The sequence below is a fragment of the Glandiceps talaboti genome, chromosome 19 (assembly GCF_964340395.1).
Source record: "Glandiceps talaboti chromosome 19, keGlaTala1.1, whole genome shotgun sequence".
Lineage (NCBI taxonomy): Eukaryota > Metazoa > Hemichordata > Enteropneusta > Spengelidae > Glandiceps > Glandiceps talaboti.
Window position 1 is genome coordinate 7,905,082 of NC_135567.1, and position 15,345 is coordinate 7,920,426.

The 15,345-nt window shown below is 33.5% G+C and overlaps 1 long non-coding RNA gene across 2 annotated transcripts in view; it reads right to left on the minus strand.

The window, feature by feature from the left end:
- Nucleotides 1-14,839, minus strand: part of LOC144450228 (uncharacterized) — a 193,638-nt gene extending 178,799 nt beyond the window's left edge. Inside the window, exons 1-3 of one of the 2 annotated variants that reach the window (XR_013482213.1) lie at nucleotides 14,776-14,839; nucleotides 4,334-4,423; nucleotides 935-1,027 (exon numbers count right to left, since the gene is read on the minus strand). This is a non-coding gene — a long non-coding RNA (uncharacterized LOC144450228). Of the gene's footprint in view, nucleotides 1-934; nucleotides 1,028-4,333; nucleotides 4,424-12,803; nucleotides 12,903-14,775 lie in introns of those variants that run through there. The other variant, XR_013482212.1, reaches the window with a different exon arrangement.
- Between the last annotated feature and the right edge of the window lie 506 nt (nucleotides 14,840-15,345).

A 15,345-nucleotide genomic window follows, 5' to 3' on the forward strand; every position in this document is an offset into this window, starting at 1 on the left:
TTTTACATAGTAAACATTCTCTGAGTGCCAATCTACGTGAATTGGGTCAGCCTTTACTGTGTCTTTGGCACTGCAGTTGACCAAACTTGTACATATTGAGATATAAACTTTTGACCAAAATTCACATTTTACACCTACTTTGCATATTACTGTGTGAGATCATTATTTACTTAATATTTCTTCATCCATACACCCTCAGATACATCCAAATTAAATTTCAGCCCAATCTGCTGAGTAGTTTTGGAATTAAAGATTGTTTACCAAAAAGTCACATTAATTTTGCATATTACTGATTGAATCATCTTGTCATGAACAAATCTAAATTTAGTCACCTCTAAGAATGTTCCCATCATATATTTCAGGCCAAGCTGCTCAGTAGTTTTGGAGTTTAAGTTTTGTTTTACCAAAAATCACATTTTTTTACCCAAAAATGGACATCTCTGATGCAATCATTTTCATTTGAACAATTTCCCAACTAGATATCACAGGTAACATCACTACCAAATAGCAATCGGTCCAGCATTTTTTACTTTTACTTGTTTACACACACACACACACACACACACACACACACACACACACACACACACTCACACACACACACAAACACACACACACACACACGCACACACTTTGTCATGCCTATAGCACTACTGAATCTTATCAGTTCAATAAAAATGACATGAGCACCAAGAATAATTTTTATGTATAGTTCTTTTCTTCAACATAACTTGTAAACATGATATCAAAGGCCATTAACAATATACTTATCGGATTTAGTACTATGTGAAGGTGGTTGTCTTATGAAAACATGTGAATACCTACCTTATCATATCAAAAAGTTATCATCAAATATATTCTATGTCACATTGGAATAGGTGTACGCGTCACGTAATAGATACATAAAAGATTACCTCATCTAAACTCAACTTACTATGTTACTTCTTCGTGCACCAGCATCCACCAACAATTTAAAGATATCCAAATGTTGATTCTTAGCAGCATAATGTAGACTTGTTTTGTTCTCCTATAATTAAAAGAAAAAATTCATATTACTCTTTCTGTAATAAAAATGGATCATATCAATAATTACAATAATTATTGTAATTTTATCTTGTAAACAAATAAAATATTTTATTTCAACATATTGTTATTGTTATGTTGATTGATATTTTAAAATGTTCACACAGAAAACACTTTATCTAAAACAAGATGAAATTTATAACAATTACACTACATAGGTACTATAGAAGTGTTTATTTTGGTTAATATGTACTATGTTAAAATGTACATCCACACAAACAGACAGACAGACAGACAGACAGACAGACAGACAGACAGACAGACAGACAGACATACAGACAGACAGACAGACAGACAGACAGACAGACAGACAGACAGACAGACAGACATACAGACAGACAGACAGACAGACATACATACAGACAGATAGACAGACAGACAGACAGACATACAGACAGACAGACAGACAGACAGACAGACAGACAGACAGACAGACAGACAGACAGACAGACACTTTGTCATGCCTCTAGCACAACTGAACCTTATCAGTTCTAAAAATGATAAAATCAAGAAACTGATATATTTTATAAAGAGTTGTAATTTCGGGGTGTTTCACAGTCACTGATTTTCATCTGATTGTTATCATTTGCCCATAAGAGCACTGCAATACCGTTGTGTGGGCATAATATCCCACTCACTCATTTCATAGTTTTAGTGTCTTATTTAACAACAAAAACATAAAAATATTTGATCTCAAATAAAACACACTAGTATTTATTAGAATACACACACATTAGTGATTTAGACCTACTACATTTAACAGTGGGACAATGGATCTTACTAAGACAGGCCCAAGCGATACCCAACCCGAGACAGAATAACTGAACATCAGACCTACATTATCTACCAGAACAGACAAGGAAACCATTCAGCCAGAGGTTAATTTGAAGTTGCCAATGCAGCATAAAGCACTGGACGAACTCCTTGCATCACTAGGTAACAACGCCCAGAAAGACGAACTGGTAGACAGCAGTTATGAAACCTCTAGTGCAAGTAATGTGAAAGGTGAGAAAAAGCTACTACTAATACAAGACTTTATATCATAAAAAAGGGATCATTTGATGTCTGTTATGAAACAGAAGTCCTAAATGATGGCCAAACTAAACTTGTGGTGCGTTCGGCTACACAACAACCAAAGCCAGATCAGGTTACACTCCCCCAATGGATTTCTGCAAACGTCCTTATACTGAGAACGCTTATTCAACATGGTCTATCACGGGATGTAATCTTAATTAAGCTACCTCGAGCATACAATTAATATTGGTGACTATGCCTAATCATACATCACCAAATCTGTTATCATGTTTTAGGACTTAAAATATAGGAAGAACCAGGCTTTGGCAACCTTGCCATAGAGAACGGTTGACCTCCACCTGTCACTCTATGACCACCTCTCCCACAAAAAACTAAACCTACGATAAAATCACGCTCTTTCGACCCTACTGGCAAGGAAATGTGTTTTGATTTCCAAAACACAATTGGCTGTCACAGGAAAGGACACAACACAATCACAGTCTAAATTGGAATAAAGTTGTTAAACTGAAACTGCGACAACCACTCACTTTCCTATAAATTCAAATCAACTCAGTTACACGAACTTTATCTCTAAATCAAAACAAATTAAACGACTTTTGTAACACAATATTTCTGGTAAACCAAACTTACTACAGGACCTGTGTAACACCAACTACAAAGCCTGGTTACAGAAGTACCTACATATAAAAGACTAGCATATGCAGAGACAACAAAGTGCACTTACAGTTCACAATGAACAGCTTACCTGTGTTTTTATTTGTACTTTGGTATCCAGCCAATGCCATGCAGTCAACTTAATGTGTGTCATTATGCAGTGTTCCTACCTTAAAGCAAACGGGTACACCAGGATACTTTTAATATTATCAGATTACTACACACCGAGGCTTGTTTACCCAACCCACTGGAAGACAACTGGCTCCTTGATATTGTGAAACGTGGCATCTCACGTGGTAATGGATCACCACCAAAACAAAAACTCCCTATAACACCCACAATTTTATTAGACATTCATACACAGTTGGATTTAATCATTCCGTTCAGTGCAACCTTCTGGTCAGTCTGCCTAGTAGCCTTCTTCACATTCACAAGAAAGTCTACACTGTTACAACAAATGGCCTAACTACCAGCAGATGATAAATATCTCCACAGATCGGACATCTCGTTATATACAGACTATGCTATCTTAAGCATAAGACATACCAAGATGATTCAGTACAGACAACGTGTATTACAACTGTCATTACATGCTATTCCTAATTCTTTCCTTTGTCCAATTGCATCCATTAAACACATACTCCATCTCTGCCCTTCAATCAAAACAACCGACCATTTGTTCTCATATGGTTACTCAAAAAAGTGATTTCAAAACCCTCAGTTAACACTAACCCACACAAATTTCACTAAATCATTAAAAGTGGAACTAATTAGTTGTGGATACAAGTCATTACAGTACTCAGGTCATTCTTTCCATAGAAGTGGAGCCACTTTTACATTTAGGGATACCATCAATTCTTATCAAGAAACAATTTGACTGGCGATCCAATGCCTTTGAACTTTATACAATTGCTAACAATGACACTAAGCTTAAGGTCACAAAATCCTTTGCATTAGCCTTATCTTAATTATGACGTGGACAAGTAAAACTGCAACTTGTACATAGTGTTAGTTCACTGTGTCAATATAGGGGATTTTCAGAATTGACCACATTTGCTGTTTGTCAACATATAAATAAGTTGTTTGATAGTCATTTAAGTGTAATTATGATGAAAATATCCTAGCCATGGCCTTCCATATCAACTAATAGGCCAAACATGTGCTCACTTAATGAAAAAATATTAATGCTTTGACTTTGAATATTGTAAATTCTATTGTTTATACATCAAGATATGAGGAGCTCAAAATTGGATTCATTTCAACCATAAAGTATATTATGTAACACAAAAAATAAACTTGTCTTTACCGGCTTTGGGTCTAACCAAGGTTTCTCCAGATAATCCAACATCATATTTAACCATGGTCAAACATGTTCATCCATGATCCCCACTGTGGTTTTGCATCATGGAATTTTGACATGGTGCCAATTACCAAGCATAGTCAACCATGGTTACTACCACAGTCAGAACACGGTCAACCATGGTAACTGACCATAGTGAACCAAGTTCTGACCATTGTTAACCATGTTGCAGAAAGCAGGGAATTAATTTGATAGACTTACCCAAGATTCATTTGTATCATTCACACCATAACCATTCTCCAAGCAGGATTTAACCTTCTCTATATTTCCACTCCCAGCAGCAATGAGAAACTAATATAAAACAAACATATGCAATGATTAGACTAATTTACACCATTTTTACAAATTATGTCCAAATGAAATCAAAAACTTGCTTCCTGTAACCACAGTATTAATAATATCTTAATATTTCCTTTTAGATGACAGTGAATATGTATGTCAATAACTTACAGTAAATATTAATACATGAGGTAATTACCTATTATGTCAATAAATTACAGTAAATATGAATACATAAGGTAATTACCTATTATGTCAATAACTTACAGTAAATATCAATACATAAGGTAATTACCTATTATGTCAATAACTTACAGTAAATATTAATACATAAGGTAATTACCTATTATGTCAATAACTTACAGTAAATATGAATACATAAGGTAATTACCTATTATGTCAATAACTTACAGTAAATATGAATACATAAGGTAATTACCTATTATATCAATAACTTACAGTAAATATTAATACATAAGGTAATTACCTATTATGTCAATAACTTACAGTAAATATGAATACATAAGGTAATTACCTATTATGTCAATAACTTACAGTAAATATGAATACATAAGGTAATTACCTATTATATCAATAACTTACAGTAAATATTAATACATAAGGTAATTACCTATTATGTCAATAACTTACAGTAAATATGAATACATAAGGTAATTACCTATTATGTCAATAACTTACAGTAAATATTAATACATAAGGTAATTACCTATTATGTCAATAACTTACAGTAAATATTAATACCTAAGGTAATTACCTATTATGTCAATAAATTACAGTAAATATTAATACATAAGGTAATTACCTATTATGTCAATAACTTACAGTAAATATTAATACATAAGGTAATTACCTATTATGTCAATAAATTACAGTAAATATGAATACATAAGGTAATTACCTATTATGTCAATAACTTACAGTAAATATTAATACATAAGGTAATTACCTATTATGTCAATAACTTACAGTAAATATGAATACATAAGGTAATTACCTATTATGTCAATAAATTACAGTAAATATGAATACATAAGGTAATTACCTATTATGTCAATAAATTACAGTAAATATTAATACATAAGGTAATTACCTATTATGTCAATAACTTACAGTAAATATGAATACATAAGGTAATTACCTATTATGTCAATAACTTACAGTAAATATTAATACATAAGATAATTACCTATTATGTCAATAACTTACAGTAAATATTAATACCTAAGGTAATTACCTATTATGTCAATAAATTACAGTAAATATTAATACATAAGGTAATTACCTATTATGTCAATAACTTACAGTAAATATGAATACATAAGGTAATTACCTATTATGTCAATAACTTACAGTAAATATTAATACATAAGGTAATTACCTATTATGTCAATAACTTACAGTAAATATTAATACCTAAGGTAATTACCTATTATGTCAATAACTTACAGTAAATATGAATACATAAGGTAATTACCTATTATGTTAATAACTTACAGTAAATATGAATACATAAGATAATTACCTATTATGTTAATAACTTACAGTAAATATGAATACATAAGGTAATTACCTATTATGTCAATAACTTACAGTAAATATGAATACATAAGGTAATTACCTATTATGTCAATAACTTACAGTAAATATTAATACATAAGATAATTACCTATTATGTCAATAACTTACAGTAAATATTAATACCTAAGGTAATTACCTATTATGTCAATAAATTACAGTAAATATTAATACATAAGGTAATTACCTATTATGTCAATAACTTACAGTAAATATGAATACATAAGGTAATTACCTATTATGTCAATAACTTACAGTAAATATTAATACCTAAGGTAATTACCTATTATGTCAATAACTTACAGTAAATATGAATACATAAGGTAATTACCTATTATGTTAATAACTTACAGTAAATATGAATACATAAGATAATTACCTATTATGTTAATAACTTACAGTAAATATGAATACATAAGGTAATTACCTATTATGTCAATAACTTACAGTAAATATTAATACCTAAGGTAATTACCTATTATGTCTATAACTTACAGTAAATATTAATACCTAAGGCGATTACCTATTATGTCTATAACTTACAGTAAATATTAATACATAAGGTAATTACCTATTATGTCAATAACTTACAGTAAATATTAATACCTAAGGTAATTACCTATTATGTTAATAACTTACAGTAAATATGAATACATAAGGTAATTACCTATTATGTCAATAACTTACAGTAAATGTTAATACCTAAGGTAATTACCTATTATGTCAATAACTTACAGTAAATATTAATACATAAGGTAATTACCTATTATGTCAATAACTTACAGTAAATATTAATACATAAGGTAATTACCTATTATGTCAATAACTTACAGTAAATATTACCGGAGTTTTCCGAAAACAAGCCCATCCGAAAAGTTGCCCATGGGCGATCATTTGGCGGGTGGGTGTCTAATGGGTTTTTCAGATTCACTACGGCAAGAATTTTGCCTTGTTATATTGGTAACGTTAGTTTTTATTTAGTTCGAATGTTCCATTGAAAAAAACATAAACTTAGAGTGCCAATAAAAATGGATGTTTTTTTTACACGAGGAGAATGTGAACCTCTCAAAATGGCTGGTACAAATGGTTTGACACGGGCTAATGAACTGCTAGCAATTACTGATTCCCTTCGATTGTCATCCCAAGTTGGATCATTAGTCCAAGAACATGAAGAAATAACTGTGTTCTCAACAACAACCAATCATCGGGTAGAATGTTCGATTGAACTGAATACTCCAAAATATGTCCATGGAAACAACATAATATATCCATATGCCTATAATAGCCATAGCCATAGTATATGATAAGTGAAACTGCGACTGATGAACAGACCCTATAGTTGGTTTCAAAATGTTCATCTAGAAGGATCAACTATTAAGCTTACCGAACATATCGCTAAAAGTTTCCCTACACAAACCAACCCAAAATTGTAAGGGTTCCAACCTGTACATAGCAACCACACGGCTGGTTAACTCTAACCAAAATACCATACAACCTGGATGAATTTTGTCCATGTTCGGAGCCCCATCCCCCTCTCATACATAGCTGTAGAACATTTTATAACCTCAACTTTTCTTGAACCTCGAGATGTTTGGCAAATTTCTACACCACCAGCATTCCCGATTTTGGGATACGCATCACTCAAAAACTCAATCACCTCCAAGCCATTTAAATTTACAGGCATGTGTAATTTTTTTCTCACCAAGGCCAGCTTTCACCAATTCCCTCTTTTCCTGCAAAGTAGGAACCCAATCCTAACGCGACCCAAACGTGTGGCCAAGTTGGACGCCCGGCTGGTCGACTCCATGAGCGGGATGCAGATGCAGTGCCCTCACAGACCTGCCATGACGAGGACAACTCCTAGAACGAAAACACCTACTCGACCAACTCACTCCGTAGCACTTGTGTCTCCGTTGTTGGAGTAGCTGTAGTCATAATCTGGGCACGGGATGGCGGTGTCTATAGAGCTTGGCATGATTGGACATTGCGTGGAGAGTCCCCAACATGCCCGACGCTCGATTGTGATTGAGAGACGGTGGGTGATGTGATCAAAGGGGGTAGCGGCGTTCTTCCTCCGGATAGAGCTTGTCTAAGCAAGCTGCTGGCCTCATTCAGTGCCTGACATGCCTCAGATATCATGGCACTGTTCAGAGAAGCAAATCCATCTGTACTAGAAGTATTGGAGTGCCCCAATTCAACGATGACCAGACGATATTTTCAACCACGGAAACATGTGCCCTTTAACTTAGTACTTTATTATCACAGATGATTGAAAGTTTCACGAAAGCGTGACACTGAACAAAGAGTCCAGTCACCTTTAAGTACAGGTGTCAAAAACTTCCTAAATCTGTCCAACGAACTAAAACGATAGCGAAAGTATTTATTTCGGGTAAAATTTAAGAATGTCACACTGACAGGAAAGCCAACTCTAGGCTAGGGAGATACATAAATTATGATAATGAGATAGATAATAAAAATGTGAACACAATGACAACCAAATAAAAATGTGAACACAATGAATTAGATAAAAATGCAAACAAAATGAGAGGTTGAAATAAAAATGCAAACAAAATGGGATGTTGAAATAAAAATGCAAACTCAATGAGATAAAAATGCAAACAAAATGAGAGGTTGAAATAAAAATGCAAACAAAATGAGAGGTTAATATAAAAATGTGAACACAATTAGATAAAAATGCAAACAAAATGAGAGGTTGAAATAAAAATGCAAACAAAATGAGAGGTTACAATAAAAATGTGAACACAATGAGATAAAAATGCAAACAAAATGAGAGGTTGAAATAAAAATGCAAACAAAATGAGAGGTTGAAATAAAAATGCAAACACAATGAGATGTCGGAATAAAAATGTGAACACAATGAGATAAAAATGCAGACAAAATGAGAGGTTGAAATAAAAATGCGAACACAATAAGATAAAAATGCAAACAAAATGGGAGATTTAAATAAAAATGCAAACACAATGAGATAAAAATGCAAACAAAATGAGAGATTGAAATAAAAATGTGAACACAATTAGATAAAAATGCAAACAAAATGAGAGGTTGAAATAAAAATGTGAACACAATTAGATAAAAATGCAAACAAAATGGGAGATTTAAATAAAAATGCAAACAATGAGATGAAAATGCAAACAAACTGAGAGGTTGAAATAAAAATGCAAACAAAATGGGAGATTTAAATAAAAATGCAAACACAATTAGATAAAAATGCAAACAAAATGAGAGGTTGAAATAAAAATGTGAACACAATTAGATATAAATGGAGACAAAATGGGAGAATAAAATGAAAATGTAAACTAAAAAAAATACTGCCAATGGCGTTGTACCACAACTGTACAGTTTCTAATAGTTTATCCATATGCTAGTCCATGCTAACAATAAGTGGTCATTTGTTGAATAACTATCCAGTTGCCTATCCAACCATGTTGCTATCTTTACGATATATGCTATCATTTGGCTGTTGCTATGGGCGTGGTCATGTTGTTAGATATATTTGCATACATTTTTGTATCTTTTTGTTCACTTGTGTATGAATTCCTGATATTATCTTTGCAATATTCGTGATTATTTGGCTGTTGCTATGGGCGTGGTCTTGTTGCTAGGCATATTTACATACATTTTTTGAATGTTTATTCATATGTCTTTCTATTCCTGTTGTTATCTTTGCAATATAGGTGATTATTTGACTGTTGCTATGGGCGTGGTCATGTTGCTAGGCAAATTTACATACATTTTTTGAATGTTTATTCAATTGTCTATTAAATCCTGTTGTTATCTTTGTGAAATACACGACCGTTTGGCTGTTGCTATGAGCGTGGTCATGGTTGCTAGGGTATTTGCAAACATTTTTTGAATGTTTACTCATTTGCCTACCAGATGATGTTGTTATTTGACCAAAATATACTGCCATTTGGTTGTTGCTAAAGGTGTGGTCATGGTCGCTAGGGCCAATTTTGTCAAAATGGTTTGAAGAAAATCTGCATAATTACACTTTCAGAAACATCTCACCAAGTTTCAGACTCATTGACCAAGTACTTTTTGAAATATAAGTTTTTGACCAAAAATGAACATTTTTACACCTAATTTGCATATCACTCATGGAATCATTGTATGTTTAATATTTCTTCGTCCATACATCCCTAGATACATTCCCATTAAATTTCAGCCCAATCTGCTCAGTACTTTTGGAATTATAGATTTTTAACCTAAAAGACACATTTTTAGCCCCAATTTGCATATCACTGATGGAATCATCATGTCATGAACAAATCTTACTTTACACCCCCTTAAGAATGTTCCCACCAAATTTCGCACCAATCTGCCCAGTAGTTTCTGAGTTTAAGTTTTTTGACCAAAAACCACATTTTTTGACCCAAATCACACACCTGTGATGCGATCATTTTGATTTGAACAATTTCCCAACTAGACACCCAAGGTAATGGACCCACCAAATATAATGGCAATCGGTTCAGCGGTTTTTGACTTTAAGTTGTTTACACACACACACACACATCCACACACACACACACACACACACACACACACACACACACAGACAGACAGACAGACAGACAGACAGACAGACGCCAGGCGATCCCTATAGCACTACTGAACCTCAGTTCAGTTGTGCTAATAATGTTAAGACAAGTGTTTTGGCATTAATCTCACCTCATAGTAGTGTCCATGGTAGTTTAGTACCTACATTTGGGTTTCTTTGTATAGTTCAGTGGTACATTGCAAATTCTATATCAATTATTTGATTGTTAATTGGATCACATTATTACATGAGCACAAGACACAGTGTGATCTGAAGGAAGCCATCACAGGTGAAATACATTAAAGTGAAATGTTAGATGTCAGACTGACAAAGGAATCTTTGTCTTTGCGTTAACACTGTTACTGTATTAAAATGAGCCATTTTGGGTCTATGTTGTGAATGTATTTCAGTAGTTAATTTGTATATTCCTTTTATAGTGGAAATAAGTGGAATTAACAAACTATAGTAAAAACCTAAATTAGATTTTGTCAAAGCTTTACAATGCCGTCGATTGATATTTGAAAAATGTTGTGCCAATGGCGTTGTACCACAACTGTACAGATTTTTAATTTGTTTTGCACATGGATACAGTATAGGTATTGATTTTTACCCCTAATTTGAATGTCACTGATGGGATCATCATGTCGTGAACACTTCTTAATTTAAACACCCTTAAGAATGTTCCCATCAAATTTCACACCGATCTGCCCAGTAGTTTTTGATTTTTGACAAAAAATAACATTTTTTATCCAAATCATACACCGGTGGTAAGATCATTCTCATCTGAACAATTTCCCAACTATACACCCAAGTAAATACACCCAGTGGATTTTGACTTTAAGGTGTTCACACACATCCACACACATCCACACAGACAGACAGACAGACAGACAGACAGACAGACACTTGGTGATGCCTATAGCACTACTGAACCTTATCAGTTCAGTTGTGCTAAAAAAACATACATTCTCATAGCTTTTGACTTTAAGTTGTTCACACACACATCAACACACACACACAGACACACACACACACATTCCTTGATGCCTATAGCACTACTAAACCTAGTTCAGTTGTGCTAAAAAAAACATACACCATCAGCTTACCCCCCCCCCCCTCCCACCCACACCAACATTTGAAATCATACAGAGATCACTTCCATCATGCAGTCTCCAGCATTATGAATTCTACTTGTATCCAGCCCTATTTGAGTGGATACCACACAAACTGTATCCATATCCTGTACTGGAACACAGTATCCAGTAGTGTATTCCACGTTGAATTCTGGTGGAAACTGCACTGGAATTATTTAGGCTAGCTTCTATAACTGTATTCTGATGTTCCATCTCTATTGGAATACACTGCCTTTATTGTACATGGATTCTGGTAGTCTCCATTATGTATTGTGAAGAATTCTACTGGATACTACCAGTATCCGTAATAGTATAAACCTCAATACACTATGTATGTATACTGGGCCAATTCACAAAGTGTAAGAATGAACAAATTTGAGACCTTGACCTTTGACCTTGAGGGTCAAGCATTAAATCAAGCCAATTTGTCTATCACAGACACATTGTAGTTTCTGAGGGTTGTGTCTTCAACGAAGACTAAAAGATAGTTTGCATTGGATAATATGGGGGTAGACACTTGAATGGGCTCTTTATTAGTTTTGAGTTATGCAGAAAATAATGTTTTTTAATTATCAATATTGTTGCCACTCAGTAAAAGTGATATGAGCTCCAAAAATAATGTTTGTGTATAGTTCTTTTCTTCAAGATTACTTGTAAACAAGAAATTGGCAATATGTAAATACCTAAATGTGTATATGATAGGCAGGACTTGTCTTGACTTTGATAATTGACCCTGAAGGTGATTGCGATAAATGAATTGTCTTTTTAATTAAGATAGTCCTAACATTAACAATACCATTGTGATACTATCATAGGCCATTAACAATACCATTGTGATACTATCATAGGCCATTAACAATACCATTGTGATACTATCATAGGCCATTAACAATACCATTGTGATACTATCATAGGCCATTAACAATATACTCATCGGATTTAGCGCTATGGCAAGGTGGTCATCCTATGAAAACATGTGAGTATTTACCTTATCAAATAAAAAAGTTATAGTCAAACACATTAAATGATAACACATTGGAATGGTTGACATGTACACATCATATAATCGATAAATAAGATATTAGCTAATCAAAACTCAACCTACTTCTCCAACTCCATCTATTTTGGCACCAGCTTCCAGCAACAATTTACAGATATCAAAATGTCCATTGTCAGCGGCATAATGTAGACTTGTCCTCTTGTCCTGTAATTAAATAATACAAAACATATTACTCTTTCTGTTATAATAATGTATCAAATCAATAATTACGATTGTAATCTTATTGTGTAAACAAATAATACATGTTTTGAATGTTTATTCACTTGTATATTAATCCCTCTTGTTATCAGTGTGAAATACACCACAGTTTGGCTGTTGCTATGGGCGTGATCATTGTTGCTAGGGATATTTGCATATATTTTTGAATGTTTATTCAATTGCCTATTAATCCCTGTTATCATTACAACATCAGTGATCATTTGGCTGTTGCCATGGGCGGGGTCTTGTTGCTAGGCATATTTGCATACATTTTTCGACTGTTGGTTCACTTGTCTACGAATTCCTGTTATCTAAGTGAAAAACACCACCGTTTAGGTTAAACACAGTATCCAGTATTGTATTCAGCCCTATTTGAGTGAATACCACACAAACTGTATCCATATCCTGTACTGGAACACAGTTTCCAGTATTGTATCCAGCCCTATTTGAGTGAATACCACACACAAACTGTATCCATATCCTGTACTGGAACACAGTATCCAGTATTGTATTCAGCCCTATTTGAGTGAATACCACACACAAACTGTATCCATATCCTGTACTGGAACACAGTATCCAGTATTGTATCCAGCCCTATTTGAGTGAATACCACACAAACTGTATCCATATCCTGTACTGGAACACAGTATCCAGTATTGTATTCAGCCCTATTTGAGTGAATACCACACAAACTGTATCCATATCCTGTATTGGAACACAGTATCCAGTATTGTATCCAGCCCTATTTGAGTGAATACCACACAAACTGTATCCATATCCTGTACTGGAACACAGTATCCAGTAGTGTATTCCACGTTGAATTCTGGTGGAAATTGCACTGGAATTATTTAGGCTAGCTTCTATAACTGTATTCTGATGTTCCATGTCTATTAGAATACACTGCCTTTATTCTACATGGATTCTGGTAGTCTCCATTATGTATTGTGAAGAATTCTACTGGATACTACCAGTATCCGTAATAGTATAAACCTCAATACACTATGTATGTATACTGGGCCAATTCACAAAGTGTAAGAATGAACAAATTTGAGACCTTGACCTTTGACCTTGAGGGTCAAGCATTAAATCAAGCCAATTTGTCTATCACAGACACATTGTATTTTCTGAGGGTTGTGTCTTCAACGAAGACTAAAAGATAGTTTGCATTGGATAATATGGGGGTAGACACTTGAATGGGCTCTTTATTAGTTTTGAGTTATGCAGAAAATAGTGATTTTTAATTATCAATATTGCTGCCACTCAGTAAAAGTGATATGAGCTCCAAAAATAATGTTTGTGTATAGTTCTTTTCTTCAAGATTACTTGTAAACATGCTTTAAAAGAAATTTGCAATATGTAAATACCTAAATGTGTATATGATAGGCAGGACTTGTCTTGACTTTGATAATTGACCCTGAAGGTGATTGCGATAAATGAATTGTCTTTTTAATTAAGATAGTCCTAACATTAACAATACCATTGTGATACTATCATAGGCCATTAACAATACCATTGTGATACTATCATAGGCCATTAACAATACCATTGTGATACTATCATAGGCCATTAACAATACCATTGTGATACTATCATAGGCCATTAACAATACCATTGTGATACTATCATAGGCCATTAACAATATACTTATCGGATCTAGCGCTATGGCAAGGTGGTCATCCTATGAAAACATGTGAGTATTTACCTTATCAAATAAAAAAGTTATAGTCAAACACATTAAATAATAACACATTGGAATGGTTGACGTGTACACATCATGTAATCGATAAATAAGATATTAGCTAATCAAAACTCAACCTACTTCTCCAACTGCATCTATTTTGGCACCAGCTTCCAGCAACAATTTACAGATATCAAAATCTCCATTGTCAGCGGCATAATGTAGACTTGTCCCATTGTTCTGTAATTAAATAATTCAATACATATTACTCTTTCTGTTATAATAATGTATCATATCAATAATTACGATTGTAATCTTATTGTGTAAATAAATGATACATTTTTTGAATGTTTATTCATTTGTCTATTAATCCCTCTTGTTATCAGTGTGAAATACACCACTTTTTGGCTGTTGCTATGGGCGTGGTCATGGTTGCTAGGGATATTTGCATATATTTTTTGAATGTTTATTCAATTGCCTATTAATCCCTGTTATCATTACAACATCAATGATCATTTGGCTGTTGCCATGGGCGGGGTCTTGTTGCTAGGCATATTTGCATACATTTTTCAACGTTTTGGCTGTTTCTAAGGGCGTGATCATGGTTGCTAGGGATATTTGGATACTGTCTATTAACTTCTATGCATCATAGCATGTATTTATTATTTTAGTTTAGTTTAGTTTAGTTTAGTTCAGTTCAGTTCAGTAAAA